At 42.1% G+C, this 27,921-nt stretch overlaps 1 protein-coding gene across 1 annotated transcript in view; it reads right to left on the bottom strand.

Moving 5' to 3' along the window:
* The window catches only part of daam1a (dishevelled associated activator of morphogenesis 1a), a 265,075-nt gene that overhangs the window by 205,023 nt on the left and 32,131 nt on the right, over positions 1 to 27,921 (bottom strand). The window contains exon 2 of the mRNA XM_086003291.1: positions 26,592 to 26,717. The gene's annotated coding sequence lies outside the window, so the exon portion shown is untranslated. The remainder of the gene's footprint in view (positions 1 to 26,591; positions 26,718 to 27,921) is intronic.

Below are 27,921 nucleotides of genomic sequence, written 5' to 3'. Positions count from 1 at the left end.
GAACAAGACCATTCACAACCTTGGTGTCATAGTGACCTCGAGATGAGCTTCCGACCACATATCCGCACCATCACCAAGACTGCCTACTTCCACCTCCGTAACATAACCCGACTCCGCCCCTGCCTCAGCTCATCTGCTGTGAAACCCTCATCCATGTCTTTGTTACCTTTAGACTTGACTATTCCAACGCACTCCTGGCCGGCCTCACATCGTCCACCCTCCATAAACTGAAGCTCATCCAAAACTCTGCTGCTCATATCCTAACTCACACCAAGTCCCATTCAACCATCACCACTGTGCTCACTGACCTACATTGGCTCCCAGTCCGGCAACGCCTCAATTTTAAAATTCTCATCCTGGTTTTCAAATCCCTCCAGGGCCTCGCCTCCAGCCCTACAATTCTCCAAGATCTCTGCGCTGCTCCAGTTGTGGCCTCTTGTGCTTCCTCTATTTTAAATCGCTCTACCATTGGTGGCCATACTTTCAGCTGCCTAGGCCCCAAGCTCTGGAATTCCCTCCCTAAACCTCTCTGCCTCTTTACCTGTCTCTCCTCTTGTAAGATGCTCTTTAAAACCTACCTCTTTCTGTCCTACTATCTTCTATTGTGGCTTGGTGTCAAATTTCATTTGATAACGCTCCTGTGAAACGCCTTGGGATATTTACTACATTAAAGGCGCTATGTAACTCTACATAAAGAGTACCATCAAATAAACTGTTGATGCACGTGTTATGTGTATACATGTTCATTCAATTTTTGCAATGTTTACATGTAAATCCAACACTGTAGAACTGCAACATTGCTACTGGAAACAGCAGTTTCTACTGATTCATCATATGCTGGGCACAGATTATACATAAAGATTCTAGTAATTTGTTATTTTTTTGGGGGGGGGGGGGGGAGAAAGAGGGGGAAAAGAAAACAACTTTCAAAGCAGAATAAAACTGACGATTTTTAGGAAAAAATCTTTGCACTATGATTTAAAATAAATTTAAAGTAATGCAAATGGAACCAAATTTAAAAAGACATCTGTGTTTTAATTAAAAAGGCAGATTTCAACAGTAACTTGCATTTTTGTAATTGAATGGGTGGTGAAGTGGGTTGGACCAGTTCTGGGACCTGGGCTCAAATCCAGCCCAGACTGATGACCGCTTTAAGGGTTGTGTGTGAAAGGAGTTCGGACCTCCAATTCAACCCCAGTTGGCAATTTCAGGAAGGTATAGGAAGCTCAAACATGTTGCAGTGGTGCAGTAGGTGCTGATGTTGTGATTATGGCGGAGGCACATTTTTGGGCAGAATAATGGTTAGCCTTACTTCACATCTAGCTGTCCTATAACTGACCAAAGAGGGCTTGAAGTTGACATTGGGTGCCTAAAATGGAAAGTGTTCCACTCCCCAGCAGGACGACACTGCCATTCAACTTTGTGCCCTTATGAGTTTTGTCCACCATTAATAAAGACATTGGTTCATTTTAAACCCCTTTCTATATAATCCAATCTCAGCAGGTTTTGCTCCTACTTCAAATTATGTTGGTACTGAGTATACATAAAACTAACAAAAAACAATTCCTGGCATCCTGTCAGCATAACAAATATCAATATATTTCTCACAGACCAAACTACAGTAACTTAGAAACATACCAGACCCAAACACTTAGTGTGCTTGCATATCACAGCTATCTAATATGTCAGCAAAAAGATACATTCCAGATCCACAAAGCCTGTTTTCACTCCACCACAGATCTTGACATGAGATACTGGTTTCCTTCAGGGCTGTAGAAGTTACCTCCAAGCCATTCTCTCCAGAAGCCGTTCTCATACGCTAAAATAACTCTACTCTTCTACTTAAAAGTTTTAAACTATTTAGGTACAGCGCTTGCAATTGGCTCAACTACGAGCTGGCCATATGTAGCGTGCTGCTATCATAGGCCCATCTCTGCTGTAGCCTTTGTTTAACCCAAAACACTAAAATGACAACTCCATATGATAGTTATTTTAAACTTCACTTGGAGACACTGAGACGGCACAATAGCTGTCATTATACAGGAATATGACAGAAGATGACAAGTAGTATTTTGAGGTTATTATCTCTTCACTGGAGGCATGCTAAACCAGTTTATGTAGCCAACCAAAAATACAAATTAAGGTTTATTATATTAAAAAAAGACAATGAACTGCAAATTGACTCCAAATGTCTTCAGTAACCAATAAAAAGCAAGTGAGTAATCAAGAACAAAAATTGTTTTCTTACTCTTCACTCAGGATCTATTTTAAGTATTTTTAGATCATGCAAAACACAAAGCAGCAATGATGGGCTTTCTACATTGGGCTATTAACACAGCTCAACCAAGTTTCACAATTATACTGTCAAACTTTTCTCCATTTTATTCCAAAATTAATTTACCAATTTATACTGAAATATTGCCTTTGTTCTCAAGTTAAGGATCATCAATACTGGAGAACTAAGGATTTTTATCACCAATGTTTGCATTCAATGTCATCTGCCAGTGGCCAGATGCCCACAGAGTAGTCTCTGCACTGCCCGATCAATGCTCAAAACAGAAAAAGGGAGGGAAACTGGCCATACTATTTTGTTGAAAAAAAATAGATGCATGGTTGGCTTTGTACATATTTCACCGTTTCATCTGAATAATTTTTGTAAATAAATTTAAAAAAAAAAAAAAAAATTGAGACACCGTGGGGAAAGCCCAAAATCACCGCAGTTGAAGAGAACAGGAGACAAAAGAAGATAACCCAAGTAGTAGCGAGTAGGCCACACAAAGATTAGGATGTAAATGCAAATAGAACATAGAAGAAAGGGTCGACTGAAGGAAGTATTGAGTTCAAAAACTAGGATCCGAGGAAGAATGGGGTAGACACAACAGCAACCTGCATTTATATAGCACCATTAACATAGAAAAACATCCCACAGAAGCACAATCATAAAAAATTGACACCAAGCTAAAGAATGAGATGTTGTGAGGTGAGAATGAAAGCTTGATCGGAGGTAGGTTTTAAGGGGTGGTCTTAAAGGAGGAGAGAGAGCTAGAGGCAAGGAAGATAAGGGAAGAATTCTAGAGCTGAGGACTGAGACATTGAAGGCATGGCCACCAGTGGTGAGACGAGGGGAATGGAGATACACAAGAGGACGGTGTTGGAAGAAGCCAGAGTTCTCGGAGGGCTGTTGGGCTGGGGGAGGTTACTGAGGTAGGGAGGGGTGAGGCCATGAAAGTATTTGAATACAAGGATGAGGCGATGTTAGAGAGATGGAAGTAGTTTTTTTTTGCAAGGGGGCGGGCGAGCGAGCGAGACGGGGGCGGGCGAGCGAGCGAGACGGGGGCGGGCGAGCGAGAGAGACGGGGGGCGGGCGAGCGAGAGAGACGGGGGCGGGCGAGCGAGAGAGACGGGGGCGGGCGAGCGAGAGAGACGGGGGCGGGCGAGCGAGAGAGACGGGGGCGGGCGAGCGAGAGAGACGGGGGCGGGCGAGCGAGAGAGACGGGGGCGGGCGAGCGAGAGAGACGGGGGCGGGCGAGCGAGAGAGACGGGGGCGGGCGAGCGAGAGAGACGGGGGCGGGCGAGCGAGAGAGACGGGGGCGGGCGAGCGAGAGAGACGGGGGCGGGCGAGCGAGAGAGACGGGGGCGGGCGAGCGAGAGAGACGGGGGCGGGCGAGCGAGAGAGACGGGGGCGGGCGAGCGAGAGAGACGGGGGCGGGCGAGCGAGAGAGACGGGGGCGGGCGAGCGAGAGAGACGGGGGCGGGCGAGCGAGAGAGACGGGGGCGGGCGAGCGAGAGAGACGGGGCGGGCGAGCGAGAGAGACGGGCGAGCGAGAGAGACGGGGCGGGCGAGCGAGAGAGACGGGGCGGGCGAGCGAGAGAGATGGGGCGGGCGAGCGAGAAAGAGAGAGATAGGGGGGCGGGCGAGCGAGAAAGAGAGAGAGATTGGGGGGCGGGCGAGCGAGAGAGAGAGATGGGGGGCGGGCGGGCGAGCGAGAGAGAGATGGGGGGCGGGCGGGGCGAGCGAGAGAGAGATGGGGGGCGGGCGAGCAAGAGAGAGAGATGGGGGGCGGGCGAGCAAGAGAGAGAGATGGGGGGGCGGGCGAGCGAGCGAGAGAGATGGGGGGGTGGGCGAGTGAGAGAGATCGGGGGCGGGGCGAGCGAGAGAGATGGGGGGAGGGCGAGCGAGAGAGGCGGGGGGAGGGCGAGCGAGAGAGGGGGGGGGAGGGCGAGCGAGAGAGGGGAGAGGGAACATGCCTCAGTCTCTGCTGAACTAGGTCTCTACCCTTTTCCCTCTGCTTTGTGTAGAGAATTGAGAATTCCCTGGCACAAAGCAGAGGAAGATTGACCCCCTGTATGTTTAATATATATCAGAGACTACGGTCACTATTTTTAGCCACGAGTTAGAAGACATAACTAATCTGCTAATCTTTTCTGTTGCCCTCTATCTTCATTTTTCTCAAACCAGACAATAAAGGCACCATTGGATGAAGAGCAGTATGTCAAAGAATTGTCCCCCGCCAAAAAAACATTATTTTCAACCTTTTCCAGTATCAGACATCTTCCCCTGACTAAGGCAGCCTCTTCAAAATGTGAACTATACCTTGCAATCCGGGATCACCACTGGGCACCTACAACTCACTTAAAGAATATAGCTGGAGGCAATGAGTGTTTTGAAGAGGGTACAGATTCCTCCTTTCCAGAGATGCTCAGTAACATCAGTGCAGTCATAGAGTCATCCATTCGGCCCATCGAATCTGCGCCAGCTCTTTCGACAAACAATCCAGTCCGATTTAAACAGAGCTCCGAGAGCGGAAGAGGCGGACCTGCGAGAGGCACAGAGCTCCGAGAGCGGGACAGGCTGATTTAAACAGAGCCAAGAGCGTGAAAGAGAAGTAAAATGTAATCGAAGTGTGACGTCACCAGAAAGCAGCTAAGTGATTGGTTGGTGAGTATTTCTCTCTCTCTCGCTTTTTCCAAACTTAAATTTTGTGATTTAAAGTTTCTAGGGTCTCTGTTGTGTAGCGGGGACTGCTGGTAAACAAGGGCCCTTGTGTACATCATTTAATTATAGTGTAATTGGTGGGATTGATTAGATTTAATTTTATTTGAATTAATTCAAGGGTAAGTCATGGCAGCACAGCTCAGCACCGTAGTATGCTCCTCCTGCACTGTGTGGGAAATCAGGAACACTTCCTGTGCCCCTGACGACCATGTGTGCGGGAAGGGTATCCAGCTGCAGCTACTGGCAGACTGCATTGCGGCGCTGGAGCTGCAAATGGATACATACTGGGGCATTCGCGATGCTGAGGACGTCGTGGATATCACGTTTAATGAGTTGGTCACACCGAAGGTAAAGGCTGCATAGGCAGAAAGGGAATGGGTGACCGCCAGGCAAAGTAGTAGGCGTAGGCAGGTAGTGCAGGGGTCCCCTGTAGCCATCCCCCTCTCAAACAGATATACCGCTTTGGATATTGTTGGGGGAGATGGCTTATCGGGGGAAGACAGCAGCAGCCAACTTCCTGGCACTGTGGGTGGTTCTGCTGCACAGGACGGGAGGAAAAAGAGTGGGAGAGCTATTGTAATAGGGGATTCTATTGTAAGGGGAATAGATAGGCGTTTCTGCGGCCGCAAACAAGACTCCAGGATGGTATGTTGCCTCCCTGGTGCAAGGGTCAAGGATGTCTCGGAGCGGCTGCAGAGCATTTTGGAAGGGGAGGGTGAACAGCCAGTTGTCGTGGTGCATATAGGTACCAACGATATAGGAAAAAACCGGGATGAGGTCCTAAAAGGAGAATATAGGGAGTTAGGAGGTAAATTAAAAAATAGGACCTCAAAAAGGTAGTAATCTCAGGATTGCTACCAGTGCCACATGCTAGTCAGAGTAGAAATAGAAGGATATTTCAGATGAATACGTGGCTAGAGGAATGGTGCAAGGGGGAGGGATTCAAATTCCTGGACATTGGAACCGCTTCTGGGGGAGGTGGGACCAGTACAAACTGGACGGCTTGCATCTGGGCAGGACGGGGACCGATGTCCTAGGGGGGGGAGTGTTTGCTAGTGCTGTGGGGGAGGGTTTAAACTAAAATGGCAGGGGGTTGGGAACCTGTGCAGAGAGACAGAGGAAAGGGAAACAAGGATAGAAGCAAAAGACAGGAAGGAAAAAAGCAAAAGTGGCAGTCAGAGAAATCAAGGGTTTAAATCAAACATGGCCACAGTAAATAATAATTCTAAAAGGTCTATGAGTGTTAAAAAAACAAGCCTGCAGGCTTTGTGTCTTAATGCAAGGAGCATTCGTAATAAGGTGGATCAATTAGCTGCGCAAATAGATGTAAACGGATATGATATAATTGGGATTATGGAAACATGGCTCCAGGATGACCAAGGCTGGGAACTCAACATCCAGGGGTATTCAGTATTCAGTAAAAACAAGGAAAAAAAGGAAAAGGAGGTGGGGTAGCATTGCTGGTTAAAGAAGAGATTAACACAATTGTAAGGAAGGATATTAGCTCTGATGTGGAATCTGTATGGGTAGAGTGGAGACATACCAAGGGGCAGAAAACGTTAGTGGGAGTTGTATACAGACCTCCCAAACAGTAATGCGGAGGTTGGGGATGGCATTAAACGGGAAATTAGAGATGCGTGCAATAAGGGTACAGCAGTTATCATGGGAGACTTTAATCTACATACAGATTGGGCTAACCAAATTAGTAACAATACTGTGGAGGAGGAATTCCTGGAGTGTATACGGGATGGTTTCCTGGACCAATATGTCGAGGAACCAACTAGAGATTAGGCCATCTTAGACTGGGAATCATATAATGAGAAAGGAATAATTAGCAATCTTGTTGTGCGAGGCCCCTTGGGGCGGAACGATATGATAGAATTCTTCATTAAGATGGAGAGGGAAGTAGTTGACTCAGATTAGGATCCTGAATTTAAATAAAGGAAACTACGATGGTATGAGGTGCGATTTGGGTAGGATGGATTGGGGAATGTTACTCTAACGATTGACGGTGGATAGGCAATGGCAAACATTTAAAGATCGCATGGATGAACTACAGAATTTGTTCATCCCCGTTTCACATAAAAATTAAACAAAAAAGGTGACTCAACCGTGGCTAACAAGGGAAATTAGGGATAGCATAAGATCCAAGGAGAAGACATATAAATTGGCCAGAAAAAGCAGCAAACTTGAGGATTGGGAGCAGTTTAAGATTCAGCAAAGGAGGCAAAGGGATTAATTAAGAGGGGGAAAATAGAGTATGAGAGTAAGCTTGTGGGGAACATAAAAACTGACTGTAAAAGCTTTTATAGATATGTGAAGAGAAAAAGATTGGTGAAGTCAAGCATACGTCCCTTGCAGTCAGAATCAGGGGAATTTATAATGGGGAACAAAGAAATGGCTGACCAATTAAATACATACTTTGGTTCTGTCTTCACAAAGGAGGACACAAATAACCTCCCAGAGATGTCGGGGAACATAGGGTCTAATGAGAGGGAGGAACTGAATGGAATCAGTATTTGTAGGGAAATGGTGTTAGGGAAATTGACGGGATTGAAGGCCGATAAATCCCCAGGGCCTGATAATCTACATCCTAGGGTACTTAAGGAAGTGGACCTAGAAATACTAGATGCATTGCTGGTCATCTTCCAAAATTCTAGAGACTCTGGAACAGTTCCCATGGATTGGAGGGTAGCTAATGTTACCCCACTATTCAAAAAAGGTGGTAGAGAGAAAACGGGGAATTATAGACCGATAAGCCTGACATCGGTTGTGGGGAAAATGCTAGAGTCCATTATAAAAGATGTAATAGCAGAGCACTTGGAAAACAGTGACAGGATCAGACAAAGTCAACATGGATTTACAAAAGGTAAATCGTGCTCGACTAATCTATTAGAATTTTTTGAGGATGTAACTGGTAGAATAGATAATGGAGAACCAGTGGATGTGGTGTATTTGGACTTTCAGAAGGCTTTCGATAAGGTCCCGCATAAGAGATTAGCGTGTAAAGTTAAGGCACATGGGATTGGGGGCAAGGTACGGACTTGGATAGAGAACTGGTTGGCAGACAGGAGGCAAAGAGTTGGAATAAACGGGTCTTTTTCCGAGTGGCAGGCAGTGACTAGTGGGGTACCGCAGGGATCGGTCCTAGGACCCCAGCTATTCACAATATATATTAATGATCTAGATGAGGGAACTAGATGTAATATCTCCAAGTTTTCAGATGACACAAAGCTGAGTGGGTGTGTGTGCTGTGAGGAGGATGCCGAGAAACTCCAGTATGATTTGGACAGGTTGGGTGATTGGGCGGATGCATGGCAGATGCAGTGTAATGTGGATAAATGCGAGATTATCCACTTTGGTGGCAAAAACAGGAAGGCAGATTATTATCTGAACGGCAATAGATTGGGAGAAGGGGAAGTGCAACGAGACCTGGGTGTCCTTGTGCACCAGTCGCTGAAGGTAAGTATGCAGGTGCAGCAGGCGGTTAAGGCGGCAAATGGTATGTTGGCCTTCGTAGTGAGAGGGTTCGAGTACAGGAACAAGGATGTCTTGCTGCAGTTGTACAGAGCCTTGGTGAGACCACATCTTGAGTATTGTGTGCAGTTTTGGTCGCCTGATCTGAGGAAGGATGTTCTTGCCATGGAGGGAGTGCAGCGAAGATTCACCAGACTGATACCTGGGATGGCAGGAATGACGCATGAGGAGAGATTGGGTCGATTGGGCTTATACTCGCTGGAGTTTAGAAGAATGAGAGGGGATCTCATTGAAACTTATAAAATTCTAACAGGACTAGACAGACTAGATGCAGGAAGGATATTCCTGATGGCAGGGGAGTCCAGAACCAGGGGTCACAGTCTAAGGATGAGGGGTAAGCCATTTAGGACAGAGATGAGGAGGAATTTCTTCACCCAGAGAGTGGTGAACCTGTGGAATTCTCTACCACAGAAGGCAGTTGAGGCCAATTCATTAAATATATTCAAGAAGGAGTTAGATATATTTCTTAAGGCTAAAGGGGTCAAGGGATAGGGGGAGAAGGCAGGGACAGGGTACTGAGTTTGGATGATCAGCCATGATCTCATGGAATGGCGGAGCAGGCTCGAGGGGCCGAATGGCCGACTCCTGCTCCTATCTTCTATGTTTCTATGTTTCCACTCCCCCGCTCTTTCCCCATATCCCTGCAATTTTTTCTCCTTCTAAGTATGTATCTAAATCCCTGTAGAAGGCTACTATTGAATCTGTATCCAGCACCCTATCAATCAGGCAGTGCATTCCAAATCCTAACCACTCATTGCACAAAAACGTTTTCCCTCATGTTGCTTCTAGGTCCTTTGCGAATCACCTTAAAGCTGTGGCCTCTGGTTATCGACCCTGCAACCCTTGGAAGTAATTTCTCTTTATTGACTCTATCTAAACCAGTCATGATTTTGAACACCTCAATCAAATCTCCTTTTGGCCTTCTCTGCCTAAGGAGAACAACTCCAGCTTCTCCAGTTTATAACTGTAATCCCTCATCCCTGGAACCATTCGTCTTCACATCCTTCCTAAAGTGTGGTGCCCAGAATTGAACACAATATTCCAGCTGGGGTCAAACTGGTGTTTTATCTAGGTTTAGCATAACTTCCTGGCTTTTGTACTCTATGCCTCTATTTATAAAGCCCAGGATCCCATATGCTTTATTAACTGATTTGTTAACCTGCCCTGCCACCTTCAAAGATTTGTGCACAAACAACCCCAGGTCTTTCTGTTCTTGCACCCCCTTTAAAATTGTACTATTTAGCATGTATTGTCTCTCCTCATTCTTCCTACCAAAAGGTATCACCTCACACTTTTCTGCGTTGAATTTCATCAGTCATGTGTCCAATGTTTTCTCTTATTTTTTGGGGCCGTGCAACCAATTCACAGTTAACTTTAAAAAAGCTGGTCCCAAGTTGTGTGGCTGCATGGCCACACAGCTTATAGGGAACGATGCATGTGTCTGCCCTTTCCACCAGCCTGTCTATGTCCTCATGAAGTCTGTTACTATCTTCCTCACTGTTTACTACACTTCCAAGTTTCGCATCATCTGCAAATTTCGAAATTGTTCCCCGTACTAAGTCCAAGTCATTAATGTAGCAAAAACAGCAGTGGCCCCAGTATTGAACCTTACGGAACTCCACTGTATATCTCCCTCCAGACTGATGGAGCATTGCAGCAAGGAAGATCGAGATGAGCGTTGGTGCGATGACACAGCCTTGCTCGACTCCAGTCCGACGTGAATTGGGTCTGTGGTGGAACTGTTGGTCAGGATCGCGGTTTGCATGTCATCGTGAAGCAGGCGGAGGATGGTGACAAACTTTTGAGGGCAACCGAATTTGAGGAGGACACTCCATAATCCCTCATGGTTGACAGTGTTGAAGGCCTTTGTGAGATCAAAAGCGGCCATGTACAGCGGTTGGTGCTGTTCCCTGCATTTCTCTTGTAATTGACACGGTGAAGTTCATGTCCATTGTGCCCCTTAGTGGACGGAATCCGCATTGCGACTCTGGGAGGAGTTCTTCGGCCACTGGGAGAAGGCGATTGAGGAGGATTCTTGCGATGACTTTCCCTGTGGCAGACAGCAGGGAAACTCCTCTGTAATTACCACAATCGGACTTGTCACCTTTCTTGAAGATGGTCACAATTATGGCATCTGCGATCCCCCAGCATGCTCTCCTCCTTCCAAATAAGATAAATTAGTTCATGAATTCGTGCCAGTAGTGCTTCTCCGCCATGCTTTCGTGCCTCAGCAGGGATTCCATCTGCTCCTGATGCCTTGTTCTTCAGTTGTTGGATGGCCTGTTCAACCTCATGCCGGGCTGGGGTTGTGCGGAGATGGTGGGGGGTAGCATGCTTCAAGATGGAGTTGAGGATGCTCGCGTCGAAGACAGAGTCTCAGTTAAAGAGATCTTCGAAGTGCTCCTTCCAGTGGGCACTGACTGCCTCTCCATTCTTGGCCTGCAGTGGGGTAGAACCTTGGGTGCTTGGGCCATAGATGGTCTTGACTGCGCTAAAGAATCCACGCACGTCGTGGTTGTCAACTAGCTGCTGGATCTCCTGCGCTTTCTTCACCCATCTGTTCTTTAGGTCGTGAGTTTGTAGAGCGTCTGTAGAGCTGCTTTTTTGCTCTCGAGTTCTGTTGCTGTATCCAGATCAGGAATTCCTTGTGGCTTATTAGTTCCTGGATCTCCTGGTCGTTCTCGTCGAACCAGTCTTGGTGTTTCCTGGTCGAGTGACCGATGGTCTCGTCACAGGTGCTGATTATGGAGGCCTTGAGTGCAGACCAGGTGCTGTGGACACTCTGTCTCTGCATCACTGGGAGTCATTAGGTTTGTGAGGCGCAGGCTGAATAGGGCTTTCTTAGCGGGGTCCAAGTGCTCCAGCGTTGATTTTCCTGCAGCATTGTTTCTGTTGCCACCGCTGTTTTGGGGCTACATTGATGGAGATGACAGAGCAGATTAGGCGGTGGTCGATCCAGCAGTCGTCCGCTCCGGTCATGGTGCGGGTGATGCGGACGTCCTTGCGGTCCCTCGCTCGGACGAGGACGTAGTCCAGCAGATGCCAGTGCTTGGAGCGAGTGTGCTGCCATGAAGCCAGTCTGAACAGCCATTCACCACAACACTGTTTTCTATCCCTTAGCCAATTTTGTATCCATGCTGCTACTGCCTGTACAGTCCTGCACACTGCTTTGTTTGATGTTACAAAGCTGGGCATTTTAGATAAAAGGGCCCTTTTATTGGATTCTCACGGAAGTACTTTTTTCAGAACAGCAACAAAAAAAAAAAGCACAAAACGATCATAGAAAGCTTTATAAAAATGTCTCAGCTGTGAGACTACCAAACCACAGCTAAATAAGGAAGGTACTGCTAGAAATAGAACAGATTACATAATAAACTGTACATTACAAATACTAATTTAAAAAAGGCATCCTCTCAATTCAAGTCTTTGGGCAGAAATTGGAAAAACAGATTTCACTTGAAAGGAGACAGAAAAGGTCTAAGAAAGATATGCGAGTGCACATGTGGGAGGAGGAGCGGTTTCGATACAAACGCAGTGTTCATCTAGGCAAAGATTTTTTCATCCATCATAAAAGACTGCATCATAAGTGATAGTAATTGTAATGCTCTTTTCTCTTTGGCTGGAGGCCCACTATTTAGAAGAAGCTCCAAATGACGTCAGCAAGCAACTTAATGGGAAACCCTCAACATCCATGGAGTCTAGGTGGTGACCAGAAGACTGTAATGTCCTGAAGATTCAGTACTAGCGAAATGCACAACATTCTCCGCAAGGATGAGAAAGGAAATAAACTACAAATATCTCCTACTAGGTAGATTAACAATCTTGCATTATCCCTGGACAGAGAAATACTTTGCATCAAAACACATTCACATCTTCAAAGCAGATATTCTCCCCAAAAAACTCAGGTAAATTTCATGCAACGTTATGTTATTGCTGCTTAATGATTTGATAACTTGGCCTGATTCCATATGTGGTTGATCAGTTGACCCATTGAAATGGTTGAGTTTTACTTTGAGAAGATATTACCACTCGAATTCAAGGAGTTTTGTTGGTTCTCCCCTTGGTCTTCACGCTAAGTATGGCATTTCAAGGCCAGGGAGGGAGAGAGTGCAGAATTGCAACACCACATGCTGACCATAACCTACACTGTTGAATCAAGTGGCCTGCAAGATACAGGAAACTTTGGTTTATCCAGAGGTTGTATGTCCGGAATACTCAATCTAATGGAAAAAATCAGGAGCCATTTTCTAAAAGTATTTTTAGTTCTCATTCTTTTTTTTTTTTTCCCCCCCAGTCAGGCACTGCAAGGTCTGTAGCTATAGCAACAGCTTCAGCTAGAGACACTTGCAGCTGCAGCCAACTCTTTAGAAGCTGTTGCTAAGCAACAGTGTTTGTTGTCAGATACGGAGATGAAAACCTCCGTATGCTTCAACATTAACTTTGCATGTCCGGCAGTTTTGATAGATCGGCAACACACCGGTCCCGTCGGTGCCGGATATCACAAAGTTTCCTGTACTGAAATGTCAGTTATAGCAAGACTCATAAACCATGCTCAGCATTTTGTTACCCCCACGGGCAAACAATGGAACTACATCAAGCATGTATTTGTGTTATGCCCTCAATTAGGCATTTCACATTTCAAAACTCTCCAAAGAAGTCATTCACACTGTATAGATGCAGGGTCTATCAGTTTCCAGCTAGTGGGAGAAGGGGATGGATGAAAAGGTCTCGACTGCTGACAGTTCAGACTGGCGTGCATGAATCAATGCCGACGTGAAACCAAACAAGGTAGCCGTCATCTACACCAGCACCAATTTCTAACCCATAAATAAAACAATATATATACAGTAACATGTTGGAAGTTTGAATATAATCTAAATGCCAAAATAGTCTAATTCTTTGTATCCCCAGACTTTTAAAACTTTCCTTTTACTAATCCATACCAAATTCCAAGAAAATGCCAATATTTTCCAGTCATCACATACTTACTTCAGCAGACCCCACTTAATATCTACCTCTTCCAAGTCAATACTGCCACAGTGCAATTTCTGACTGCAACCAGTAATATTCCCAAAACAAGAGGTCAACTGAAAATGTTTCAAATCAAATGCTTCTTTTGGGTATGGACGTGCTACATGTGGAAACCGCACTTCAATCCTCTACCTACACATCAGCTATCAAAGACAAGCAAAGATTAAAAAAAAAAAACTTTTTAAAGGGTTGGGGGAAAGTGGAGGATGATTGCACTTCACATCAGTAATTCCCTTCAGGCAATGGAACTGTCTACATAAGTATCGATTCCTCCCTCCCACTATCTTGGCACTGCTCTGTATTTATTAATCATACTATACCAATCATACAAGGATTTAAAAACAATTGGTCAAAATAATGAAATCATTTGATTTTTTTACTCTTTTGGATTCCTACAAAACACAGCACAGAAAATAACAGACTAATGCACTAAAATGCTTTAATTCTCTTCCAATTTGTTGGGAATTCAAGTCATCTTCAAAAATACATTTCTGATCTTGATTCATAGCATTTCTCGCTAGGCGTCCCATTTCAGTGCACCACATTTTATCCCTAATCCCCAATGGCAAGTTATTACATTGCTACAGGCCAATCTAAGTACAGGTAATGATATTTTTTTGAAATAGCAGCTCCACAACCAAGCTTCTAGTGAATACTACATATCTACTGGGGAAAATTCTGTCAAATATTACATACATTAACAATGACAAATTACTATGGAAACAGCACATAGCATGATTCAGAGAGTAACATGAAATTCTGGCCATACACAGAAGAAAAGCATTCTTGCAATGTAATTAACATTTCTTAAGCAGAAATATTTAGTGTAAGTGTTGTATGTAAATATAGCTCAAAAAGTATCTTACAGGATTTAATATCAGGACACCAAAATAAGACCATCAATTTGTATCAGCTCACTCATCAGTAGCTTGCATGTTCATTCTAACCTGAACTGTATAACTGTATATATATACACACACACACTTCCCAGTTTTACAGAAATCAGACAAGTAAAACAAATTTGAAAGAAAAAAGCACAACTCTTAACAAGAAACATTTGGAGCCCTATGACAGAAGTAGAATTTTTAATTTTAATCTTAGGAACGGGTAAAATAGGGGAGATTTGCAATAACAGCACAACCTGGGTCTTACTGCGGGGGAAGTGTGAGTAGATTCCATTAAAATTAAAATTCCTGAGCTAATTTTTTTGCCGAGGACAACAGCGCTCTCTACATCCAAACATATGTTTCCAAGAGTCTATAGGGAATGAATGCGTGAGATGGCCAACATCCTAGGATAGCTCAGAAGATACTGTTTAGCATTATGAATGTGGAGGAGGTCTGGAGTGCTAGAATATGGGCCAGGGATGGAAGACAATCTACTGGACCTATTTGAAGCTACCAAGCCAATGCAACTAACCCAATATTTTTTCTTCTTTATATAAAAAAAAAGCAAAATTTGTGAATAAATCATATCAATGCCCATCACTGTTTTTCTGCATGAAACACTGATGGGAGTATATGTGGGTGATTAAAAAAAATGAACAAATTCCTCGATTTTAATAGCTAGCATTTTAAATAGTTAAAATGGAAGTAAGCTTCCCTTAGCAAATTTAAAAAGGGAAGTCAGGAGACAAGTGATCTGTGGGATCGGGTCTGGTTGACTGATCTGGAAATTAGTCGTTATGGGGCTTTTGTTCTTAATGCTGTTGAAATTATACTTGGTCATGGCATTAATATGTAGCAGACACCTAATTTGCATGAGATGGAATATACCCTATATTATATTTTTCTCCTGGTAACAAACATGAGAGAACCGGAAACAGACCACGCGCCATACTATTCAGAGAATGGTACAACCTCAAAACCACCGACTTCCCCCCCCCCCCAACTATACAAAAACACGTCAAAATCTGCAGCCAATTCAGAATATTCCTCTTAGAGGAGATGAGAAGAATTTTATTAAATATAAAACAGTGTGTTGTTAGAACATGGAACACTCTACCATAAATAGTTTTGGAAGCAGAATCCATAATAGCTTTTTTTTAATATGGGGGGGGGGGGGGGTCAATATATCAAAAAATTAAATTTTAAACGGGAGTGAGGAAATGGCCTAAATGGATAGCTCTTTCAGAGAGTCACTCCAGGCGTGATGAGCAAAATGACCTCCATAAGTGCTATAAAATTCAACGATTCAAATGCCTCCTTAAATTAATTAAGCATGGTCCCAGGAGACCACGGTAGCACATAACTTCCCATAATCCCAGATAACTAACTGCCGAACCAGTCCTCAAAAAACGTATCAAATTCTCTTTTAAAACTTAAAGGTAGCAAACGTAACCCCACTATTCAAGAAAGGAGGGAAGAGAGAAAACAGGGAACTATAGGCCAGTTAGCCTGGCATCAGTAGTAGGGAAAATGCTAGAATCTATTATTAGGGAAGTAATAACAGGGCACTTAGAAAATCATAATATGATTGGGCAGCATCAATGCGCATTTATGAAAGATTTATCAAATATGATTTCCCTGTTAAGAGTTTTTTGAGGATGTAACTAGCAGGATAGATAAGGGGGGGCAAAATGAGTGGATGTGGTGTATTTGGATTTTCAAAAAGTATTCGATAAAGCGCCACACGAGGTTATTCCACAAAATTAGGGCTCACGGGATTGGGGGTAATATATTAGCATAGATTGAGGATTGGTTAACGGACAGAAAATTCGAATAAACAGGTCATTTTCGGGTTGGTAGGCTGTAACTAGTGGGATACCACAAGGATCAGTGCTTGGGCCTCAGCTATTCACAATCTATATCAATGACTTAGATGAAGGGGTCAAATGTAACATACCCAAGTTTGCTGATGACACAAAGCTAGGTGGGAATGTAAGTTGGGAGGAGGATGCGAAGAGGCTGCAAAGGGATATAGACAGACTAAGTGAGTGGGCAAGAACATGGCAAAAGGAATACAATGTGGAGAAATGTGAAGTTATCCACTTTGGTAGGAAAAATTGAAAAGCAGAGTATTTTTTAAATGGTGAGATTGGGAAATGTTGGTGTTCAGAGGGGTTTGGGTGTCTTGTACACAAACCCCAGAAAGTTAATATGCAGGTACAGCAAGGAATTAGGAAAGCAAATGGTATATTAGCCTTTATTACAAAGGGATTGGAGTACAAGAATAAAAATGTCTTACTGCAATTATATAAGGCTCTGGTGAGAGTATTGTGTAGAGTTTTGTTTCCTTACCTTAGAGGGAGTGCAATGTAGGTTTACTAGACTGATTCCTGGGATGAGAGGATTGTCCCATGAGGAGAGATTGAGCAGACTAGGTCTATATTCCATAGAGTTTAGAAGAATGAGGTGTGATCTCGTTGAAACATAAAATTCTTGAAGGGTTCGACAGGGTGGATGCTGGGAGGATGTTTCCCCTGGCTGGGGAGTCCAGAACCAGGAATCACAGTCTCAGAATAAGGGGTCGGCCATTTAGGACCGAGATGAGGAGAAACTTATTCACTCAAAGGATTGTGAATCTTTGGAATTCTCTACCCCAGAGGGCTGTGGATGCTCAGTCATCAAGTATATTCAAGACAGAGGGCGATAGAATTTTGGATACTAAGGGAACTAAGAGATATGGGGTTGTGCAGGCAGGTGCAGTTGAGGTAAAAGATCAGCCATGACCTTATTGAATGGCGGAGCAGGCTCGAAGGGCCGAATGGCCTACTCCTGCTCCTATTTCTTAAGTTCTTATTTTAAAAGGACTGCAATGATTCCTTGCCATTGCATATTATAGCAGTCTGTTCCAGAGAACAAGGCATTATTCAACAAAAAAAATACTTTAGCATCCAACCTATGGATTTATATGTAGTCCCTCTAGTCCTACCACCCTTTCTATTTCAAATAACAAATCCAAACAAAGTCTAATCCTTTCCATCATTTTAAAAGCCTTAGTAATAATACTTCTAAGCAAGTATTTCTCCAAATTAAGTAACCCCAACTCTTGGAGCCTGTCCTTCGAACAGAGTTTAAAGAATAATTATTAACCCCATCACCCTCCTCTGCAACTTGTCTAAAGCCTGGATATCCTTTACCAGGCTTGAGACCAAAAACTGGACAATACTTCAAATGTGGCTCTACTAGAGTGTTACAAAGCCTAAATACAGTATTCTTAATTTTGTACTCAATTGTCCTAGATACACAACCTGATACCCTATTAATTTTCCCTATATCACTTCATCAATGATTAAAGGCACAACCAGTGTGAATTATTATCCCCAAGGCTCTCTTCCTGATCCATTACCTTTAACGGGTAACCCTGCATGCTATAAATATGCCTGGAATTTCCTAACTCAAATGCGTAATACAGTACTTCATTTGTCCACATCAAAGGATATCTGCCACATAATAGCCCATTCCATTAATTTTTTAATGTCATCAGCAATTTCAAGAACAGCTCTGTTTATGCCCTACTCTACATCGTTAATGAGAATAATGAACCGTCAAACTCTCCAAGTGATCAGAAATTGTGTCCCATAGAACCAACACAGGGGAAAAATGAGCCCAAAAAGGTCTATGCTGGTGGCTCTTTGCAGGAACAATCCAAAACTAATCCCACTGCCTTGCTTTTTCCTCATAGCCCTGTAACAACTTCTGCTTCACTAATAAATTTCCTTGTGGCCTTCTCTGCTCCAATATAAATAGTCCCAGTATTTCAAGTCTCTCATTTCAGTATCATTCTGGTGAATCTACACTGTACATTCTAAATGGCTTTATTGTCTTTTCTATAATGAGGTGCCCAAAATTGCACAGTGCTCCAACTGTGGCCTAACAGCTCCCTGTACAAACTCATCATAACCTCTTTGCCTTTGTCCTTTATCTACAAATACTAAAATGCAACTGCCCTTTCAGTAGCTTTAAACTACCTGCACTAGAACTTTCAAGGAATTCTGTATTTGCAATCCTAGGTCACTGTTTCTCCAAACCTTTCAGCATCTTTCCATTGAGTTCATACTCTCATTCTGTGCAGCACTTTCAGTTTTAAGTGCATAATGTTTGCTAAAAAAAATTTCTGCAGTTAGCTCTGTTGAAGCAATTTTAGGTGCAAACCTATCTTATAATACTGAGACAGTGGCATTGTCTTCAGAAGTGAAAAATAGTGCAAAGTATCTGATTAGCTCATCAGCCGTATATTTATCTTCCTATTTATGGACAGCTTGGCTCGCAAGAGCCCTTCGGTCTTGTTGTGTTTGTACCGCTATACACAACTACATAAAATAATAAAGCAGCAGAGACTGAGTGTAACTTCAAGTGATCTTTACTGGGTAACTGGAACTTCGGCACTGACTGTACAAATCGATACACGTCTGTTATATACGCTCGCAACTAAGGATATACATCCGCAATACAAAGTAGTCCCTTCAATGTTGTATACATTACAGGTCTGATATACGTGAGAGAATTTTCTCCTGTCTTTATTTCTGCCAGACGATCCAAATTCTGTGCATGTACTGAAATTTGTATAGCCATCCACAGACAACATCAAAGCATGAAAGCCAACTAAACATTCTCATCCAAGCTACCGTATGCCAGCCCCAACCGAGTTGCATCCAAGGAGTAAAGATCATAATATTGCATGTCAACGGTGGCAGTTGGATCAAGCGTCGTGCTCATGCAGTAGGCAAATTTCAGTCGGAATTTCTAACGGAATTACTTGAGGTTGCCAGCAACTGTAAAGCCCCAAGCTGGCCAGCATAGGAACTGTGGACCGTCTCTCATATGCTCTCCCTCTAAAAGAATAATGATCTAACAGTGGAAAAGCTAGACACACCCATTACATTAAAGTAGGAATGTCCAAACTTTTTATCTTCATGGGCAACTTAAGTGCATTCCATGGAGTCTTGTGGGCCATATAAAAAGTTTAAATGAACTCTCCCTTAATTTGTGTACAGGAAACTCTTCTTTATCCAGCACAGACGGGACCAGCATGGTGCCGGTTGATCAAAAAGTCCAGATTACAGAGAGGTATACTTACTAAGGTACGAGAGCCCCGTACATGGCCACAGATCCAGGAACCCCGGTTACACGGCCATTAATATGAAATAAAACTTACCTGAACCTACTCCTGAATTTTGCCAGTTAAGAGAGATTTCCGGTACATCTCAAGCTGCTGACTAACAAATCATGTTCAGATTATGAATTTATTCACTGATGAGTTAAGAGCACTGAGGTAGCCCTTTCCAAATCTCCAAGTCCATGAAATTCAAACAGGACAAATTTAAGCATAAATAGGAAGCAAGTTGCCCGAGTTTCATAGGCCAGATTGGCATGGCTAATGAGCAGCACATGGCCAGCGGACAATAATCCGGACACGTCAGTATTAAAAGCACTGGTAAAGTCATCATCTAGAGTGTATATAAACTAACTTTTAAAGAAGACCAGCTATTCTTTTCACTAGCAATTTTAGTGCAATTACCTTTTCAGCCTTGAGAATGTTTCTATGTTTTTATGAAACCATAGGAGCAGGAGTAGGCCATTCAGCCCTTCGAGCCTGCTTCGCTATTCAATAGCATAGCTGATCCTCTATCTCAATACCATATTCCCGCTCTCTCCCCATACCCCTCGACGCCTTGTGTGTCTAGAAATCCATCTCTCTTTCTTAAATATATTCAGTGACTTGGCCTCCACAGCCTTCTGTGGTAGAGAATTCCACAGGTTCACCACCCTCTGAGTGAAGAAATTTCTCCTCATCTCAGTCCTAAATGTCCTACCCCGTATTCGGAGACTGTGACCCCTCGTTCTAGACCCCCCAGCCAGAGGAAACATCCTCCCTGCATCCAGTCTGTCGAGCCCAGTCAGAATTTTATACATTTCAATGAGATCCTCTCTCATTCTTCTAAACTCTAGTGAATACAGGCCTAGTCAACCCAATCTCTCCTCATACGACAGTCCTGCCATCCCAGGAATCAGTCTGGTGAACCTTCGCTGCACTCCCTCTATGGTAAGTATATCCTTTCTTAGGTAAGGAGACCAAAACTGCACAGTACTCCAGGTGTGGTCTCACCAAGGCCCTGTATAACTGTAGTAAAACATCCTTGCTCCTGTACTCAAATCCTCTTGCAATGAAGGCCAACATACTATTTGCCTTGTAATATTGTTTGAGATGTAATAAAGCAGACGGCAGGTTGTAATGGGATGTTTGAAATGAAGATTTAGTTCAACCAAGATTTTAAGTTCCTCTGCCCATTAATCCTCAAAAAGGAAGTGAAAACAAAAATCACTAAGAATGGGTAAATACTTCAATTTGTGTTACAGCAAATGAAAATTACAAAAATAAGTTTGGTAATCATGTTGCATATATAAACAAAGAAGTTAATCAAGGGGAACCAAAACAACTGCTGCGCTTTTATAAATTAAGGGTTGTAAATTTTGTAGAACATTAACTATAAATTTGAATTCCTTGCTTCCACAAATAAATCTACAAGTATGGTATTTCCTTTAATACAGTTCCTATTAACAGCAATAGAGTCATAACGGTACAGAAGAATGGCCATTTAGCCCATCGGTCCGTGCCGACACTCTGTGGAGCAATCCAGTCAGTCCCATTACCCTGCTCAAAGCTAATAGTTTGGCAGAATTACTAAATTCCCTGTAGGCAAGAATATAAATACTTCATAATTTTTTTAAATTTTTTAATTGAATTGTTTTACAATACTTATGGTTTCTACAACAGTTAATATAGTACCACCACATAACTTTAAATTTATCAAGTGGTGAATCACACCCGCCAGCAATGATCAGGTGTCAACACTTCAGGTTGACTAGTTTATGCTGGTGATTAAACAAAAGTCCTTTCTCTTCTATTTAAAATACAAAAAAAACAATTGGTACAACTCCCCCCCGCCCCTTCTTTACCTTCTCAGGCATTGTAATGTGTTCGAACATAACCTCATTGCAAGTGATCATTAAATTACTACACAGAACTGTTTCATGTTGCATCAAACTTAGAATATTTAATAATGTATTCAAGTTTTTTTTTGCCTAGCTATTTGTGATGAGCCTGGATAGAAGGTTTTATACAGTACAGATCTGAAGCTGTAACATTTTCATCATGTGTTCCAGCTTTAGATATATTTAGACTTTTACAATTCACAGAAATTAAAAGGAGCTGTACATTCATACTACCTAGTTTTCTCACTCTCCACTATATATAAATAATTCACATTAAGGTACAAGAAATTCTTTATTAGCTTCTAACTTACAACACTAAGAGAAAGTGAACACGGTTGATTAGCTACCTGCATCACCATCAACATTCCAGGTTCATGCATCTCCAACCAGGCTTGATGACTGGTAACCATGATGAAAATCAAATGCAAAAATTCTCTCGTACCTCACGTTTTGCTACATGAATCCACTCCGCATGTATTTCTTTTAAATCTATATTGTAGACATCAAACTGAACACATTAATTTTTCTAATCAAATGCAATACTTCACTGAACGCCTGGCAGCCATTTTCTTTTGCACAGAAAACAAAAAGGGCCAATATGTCCACATCTGTTGCCAGCCTGTGAATAGCATGCAGTCAATAGGAACTGCACAGATGGGATTCTATATTCACCCCACAGATAAGCTGCAGCTCTTTTCTCTAATCATTAGAATCTCTTCACAGCAAGGAATATAATTCTAAACATGTATTGCCTAGTCTGAGGCAATTAGGAACAAAACTACTGCATTTGGTCTGAAAAGAAAAAAAAGCTCAAATGCACAGCCTGGAGGTGTCTGCTCTAAAGCATGTTTAGTAATTCAGTAAAATGTTGTGCAAGTGACCAGGCAAGTTGAAGATTGCGCAAGATTCAACTTGACTGCGTTCCTGTGGGGTAAAAGAAAAATAAATATTTTTGTGCAAGGCAACTTCTGTGTAACTATTGTTACCTTTTACGTTAGGCTACAGTATCCCTTTTCCATAATTTAAACATCTGAAGAACTTAAGTTTGTCTCTCCTTTCTAGGATAGCTTTAGCCGAACTGTTTTTCGTTAAATGAGTTTCACCAAATGAAAAAGTGCTCACACCCTTTGGCTCCCACATTTGTTCACAAATATATGACGCAGTGATGCAAATCATGAAACCCTGCATCATGTCCCTTGTGGTGTGAAGGAAATGATGCACTCCTCGTCTGGTTCTTCACCCGCCCTCAACAAAAATGATTGACCAAATGCATTTTCATAAACCCAGCGGCACTTCAAATTTTAATATAGCGCTCTTCCATTAATCTTATTAGGAATGCAGTGGCGTGAAAAAAACTTAGATAAACAAGGACAAGAACTCTTGGTCCTGTGAACATTTCACCAATTCTATTGGACAATACTCAGGATTCACACTTGCAGATTTGTTAAAAAAAAATTTAAAATATCTAATTTACAACAGAAAACATGCATGCAGAAGTGTTGTTACTACGTAATACTCTAAGTTTTGTGATACCTTTCTGTGTGATACAATTAATTCACCACAACAAATTGTTCCCACCACGACCACTGTCAGTGCAGAGCCGCAGCCACCAGTATGTCACTCCTATTATATAGTTCAAAATGTTTTCTCCAGCTAGAAGCCCATTTTGGTGCAACAGAACATTTAAACAGACATACACGGCTTTGTATTTTTCAATTGCACACAGTCATTAATCATACCGAAATCCTAAAACCACAAACGCATATTGCAAGTGATACTAATATTATTCCATAGATAAATAGGCATACTGATTTTACTACACAAAATTGGTAGGAACTTCAACTTCTATAATCACCACTTTCACAGAACATTTATCAATTATTCTTCATCCACCTGCAGTAAAGATTATTTTTGAAATTGTTATGTTGGCACATTGTAATTGTGGGGACCAGTTTTTAAAAAAATCTACAACTGTAAACTGCTTTTATCAGGAATTCCAATACAAAAACATACTGGACCAAATTCCTGTTGAACTGGACCAGAAATAGAGTGCAAACAAGGCCACTGGGCCGAAGGAGGCGAGGGGGAGGGGTGGGTAAAAAGAAGCAAGCTCTCAACTGCCCTCTGAATAGGGCCACTACTCTTCCAAATCAATAGGAACTGCCAGTATGCTCAGCTGTCTATCCTAATAAAAAAAAGCTGCACAACAGAATACAATCCCCAAAACAACGGTAAATATCCTGCAATCATTATGTAATAAAAATGGAATCTGGCATTCAATTACCATAAACCAAAGGGCTCAATTATAAACTGATAAAATTATGGAATGCAATCCCCAAAACACCCTTAAAAATCCCAGAAAATTCTATAATCCCATGTAACAAAAACTGAATTCAACTTGTTCTGTTGCCATAACCCGATGGGGCCCAATTAGAACTGGACTGGAACGCAGATTGAATCCCTAAAATACCTGTAAAAGTCTTGTAATCCCATGTAATAAAAACAGAATTTGTTTTTTTCAGTCATCATAAAACAGTGGCTCTGGTCAAGGTATCTGTAAAGCTGGTCTCCAAACCGAGCTGTACTGGAACTATTCCAGACACAGGCAGTACAAGTAGAAATGCATGAAACCTCTTTCCCATTATTGTTATAACCCTGTTATCTTTCCAATAATCTGAAAGCATCAGACCTCCAGAAATATTAACATTAATTTACATTTTCGATCTGGAATCATCAAAATTCTGGTGCTCTGAATGAAGCAAAAAAGCACAAGGTAGGAAATCCTGCCTAAGAACAGGGACCTATATCTTTCCTGCCGACCCATTAGACTACAAAAATCACAAATAATTTTGGTTGTCAGCATTATTAGCCTTTTTTTTTTTTAAATTCATTCATGGGATGTGGGCATCGCTGGCAAGGCCAGCATTTATTGCCTATCCCTCAACAAGGTACAAAACAAAATACCACCATGACATCTAGGAACCTGCCTAATTAAGAAACTACCTTTGCTCAAAAGGTAGGTACAGACTTCACTCTTTTTTAAATAAAATCAAAAAAAAGTATCTTTGTCCATTTCAAACCAATTCTTTTTTCATATCTATCAATGGCATACTTCTTCGGAAAACACCACTCCCCCTCCATTTACAGTTCTAGTATAAAGTAGCTGACGGGTACTGTGAAAAGATTAATTTATTACAGGTTACAACAAGCCCCTTCAAACCACTATATAATTTTATGACAGAGGAGTGCCTGGAGGCTAAACAGTTAATTTTAACCTTGGTAAAATGCAATAATGAAAACGCAGAAACGAACTGAACTTCTTTCTGCATCTTCTTTTAAGGAGTCTTGCGAACAAGCCAATAAGCAGCTAGTTGACAGATTACTATATCGCAATGTGAATCATCAGCACTTCAGTGTAATTATTAATTGGTGGCTTAACATCTCTAACAAGAACACAGGTCCAAATTCAGATACCATTCTGGCAGGCGCTGCATCTGCAGTTTACAGACTCAGCAATTTATAGTGCTACTTTTCGTTCACTGCATGGATAATTGCTGCACTCAATTCAGCTCACTTCCTTTCCCTTTGTCATGTTGTTTTCAGTTGATTCATAAAAATAAAATTGTAGTAGCCCAAACATTAATAAGAGAATTTACCTTAATGACTAGGTTGCGATCAATTAAGATAGTCTCCTTGAGGTAGTCACATCATCGGGGTGTTTGGAACCTGAAACGTGCTCTGAAGACTATCTGTCCAGTTATTAGTTAACTTTAATCCAAAACACATATTGATTTTGATCCTGCATTAGCAAGTTGCCAAGTCAATTTGAGACAGGTTTCACAACATACTGTACCCGCAGCTTCCTGAAATATGGCAAGTTTAATTTTAGACAAACTATCTGCAAACGTCTTTGACATATCATTAGCTTGCAGATCGCCTAGCTTTCCCTTCACAAAACTTTAAATTTTTAATTTTTATAAAAGCATTGAATTGGGTACTATACATCTAAAAAATAATGGGAATGATATAGGTCCAAAGGTGAGTACTGAAGTACAGGAAACTTTGCGATATCCGGCACTGACGGGACCAAGCTGCTGCCGATCTATCAAAACTTCTGGATAGACCAGCGCTAATGTTGAAGGATACGGAGGTTTTCATCTCCGTATCTGACAACAAACACTGTTGTTTAGCAACAGCTTGTAAACACTCGGCCCGTACCTTGGAAGCGTCTCTGAAGTTGTTGCTAAGCTACAGAGACGCTTTCCAGAGCCTGACTGTTTTAAAAAAAAAAAAAAAAATGCTAGAAGAAAAAAAAACCTAACCAAAACGGCTGCTGATTTCTGCCGTTAGATCGAGGTTTCCGGACATACAACCTCCAGATAAACCAAAGTTTCCTGTATATCAAAGTACTATATTGGGTAACACCAATAACATGCACCTTGTAGTGCAGATATATTTTTTTTAAATATTCCATAGTTACAGACAACCAGTAGTTCAACTGGATATCACTATACTCCTAACTTTAGATGGACAGACATATCCTGCTCCAGTTATATTGCCAATGAGAAATACAAAATCAGTCAACATTTACATGCAAGATGTTATAAAATGATCAATAGTGCACAATCTAATTATACACGATTATTGAGGTTTGACCCAAGTCACACTATCTCTGCAACCTCCTCCTGCCTACCCCCCCCCCCAACCCCACAGAGCCGGCAATCAGCAAAATCTCTCAAATCATGGAAACGGACGAAAATTTCGGCTCTTCCGCAGTAATTACACTGTTAAATATTCCATTAAAAGTTAGACACTTCTGGATTAGGTGTAACCAGGGCTTTTTTTTTTTTTTTTTTAAAAACAGCTTATTGACTGCTAAACAAAGGCCCTGAAAAACTAATTTTAATTTTATGGAATGTCAAATTTGTCCATTTTAATAAAAATTAAAATAAAAAACTTAAATATATTTTTAAAGTTTGTTCATCTTTATTTCAGGTTTGCCTTCCCCCCCCCTCCCCCCGCCATGCGAGGGCCCCAATCTTGGTATCGTTCTAACATTTTTAAAAGTTAGAATAAAAAAGCTTACTCACTTCCTGGTTCGCTGTCCGAGAATTCTGCGTTTTGATTGGCTGCTTAGACAGATTGTTGACATCACAGCAGCTCTTCGTCAGGAATCCCCTTTAACTGCCGTTGATTTCAATTACACATCGGAAAACCTGAAATTTTCGACACAGAGATCGTGAGTTCTTTGTGCGAAACGTACTTCGGGATCAGTGGCGAATGCTTTTGCTTCGCCGCTAACCGCAAATTCTGGGCCTATGTTCTAGTTTGAGCAAATTGCCCTTCTGGCAGAAAGAGCCATGTGAATTTCATACTCAACTTCAGGACTTATTTTTTAATGCAGGTGGAGAATAGTTTTCACAACAGCAACAACTCACATTTGGTGAAAGACGGAACAATTATTGCAAAAAGAAATTGGAAATATTAAACGTGCAAGCTGTGCTTATAAAAAAAAATCTCCACTAAAACTGGAATTTACATTTTTCTACATGTATAAAATGCCACAATTATAAACAGTGGAATGTGTATTGCAGTAATGAAGGTACAGAAACATTAAAAAAATCTCAAGACTGGTCCCACAGACCCAGTCTGCCTTCTTAGCAGTTGTATCTGATGCATTTCCCACTGATGCTTATCTAATCTAACTTGAAGATGTCAGCTACTTACCCTCTACATAAGCAGTTACAAAAACTGACTTTTGTCTCAATTTTTCCTTGCATCCCACCTGAAGCTCATGTTCTCATCACCTTGTTTTGTTGTCTCGTGCCAATACAAGTAGCCATGACTATCTTCCACATCCTTAAACCTTATTCATTTGAAAACCAGTCATAACCCCCACCACCCTATCTTATCTTCACCAATGAAGAGTCCCAGTTCTTTGAGCTTATCCTTATATTTTCTTTCACTACATTATAACCTTAGTAACTATTAACCATACTTTTTCCTAGGTCAGTTACATACTTACTGGGTTCCAAAACTGCACACAATATTCTAGGTGGAGCCTGACCATTGCTATTTATAATTGCAGAATTATTTCCTTTAATCTACACTCCATTTCTCTTTTTATTCCAAGCAAACGTCCTTAGGTATTTGACAGATGTTGGCTTATATCATGAGATCTCTATTTTTTTTAATTTTTTTTTTTTTATTCGTTTCTGGGATGTGGGCGTCGCTGGCAAGGGCAGCATTTATTGCCCATCCCTAAATGCCTGAGAAGGTGGTGGTGAGACGCCTTGAACCGCTGCAATCCTCGTGAAGGTACTCCCACAGTGCTGTTAGGGAGGGAGTTCCAGGATTTTGACCCAGCGACGATGAAGGGACGGTGATATACTTCTAAGTCAGGATGGTGTGTGTATTGGA

Source organism: Somniosus microcephalus, chromosome 12, assembly GCF_052327205.1.
Source record: "Somniosus microcephalus isolate GS21.2 chromosome 12, FLI_Smic_1.0, whole genome shotgun sequence".
Taxonomy (NCBI): domain Eukaryota; kingdom Metazoa; phylum Chordata; class Chondrichthyes; order Squaliformes; family Somniosidae; genus Somniosus; species Somniosus microcephalus.
The sequence above is the reverse complement of the archived record's forward strand: the minus strand, read 5'-3'. Positions and strand labels throughout refer to the sequence as shown.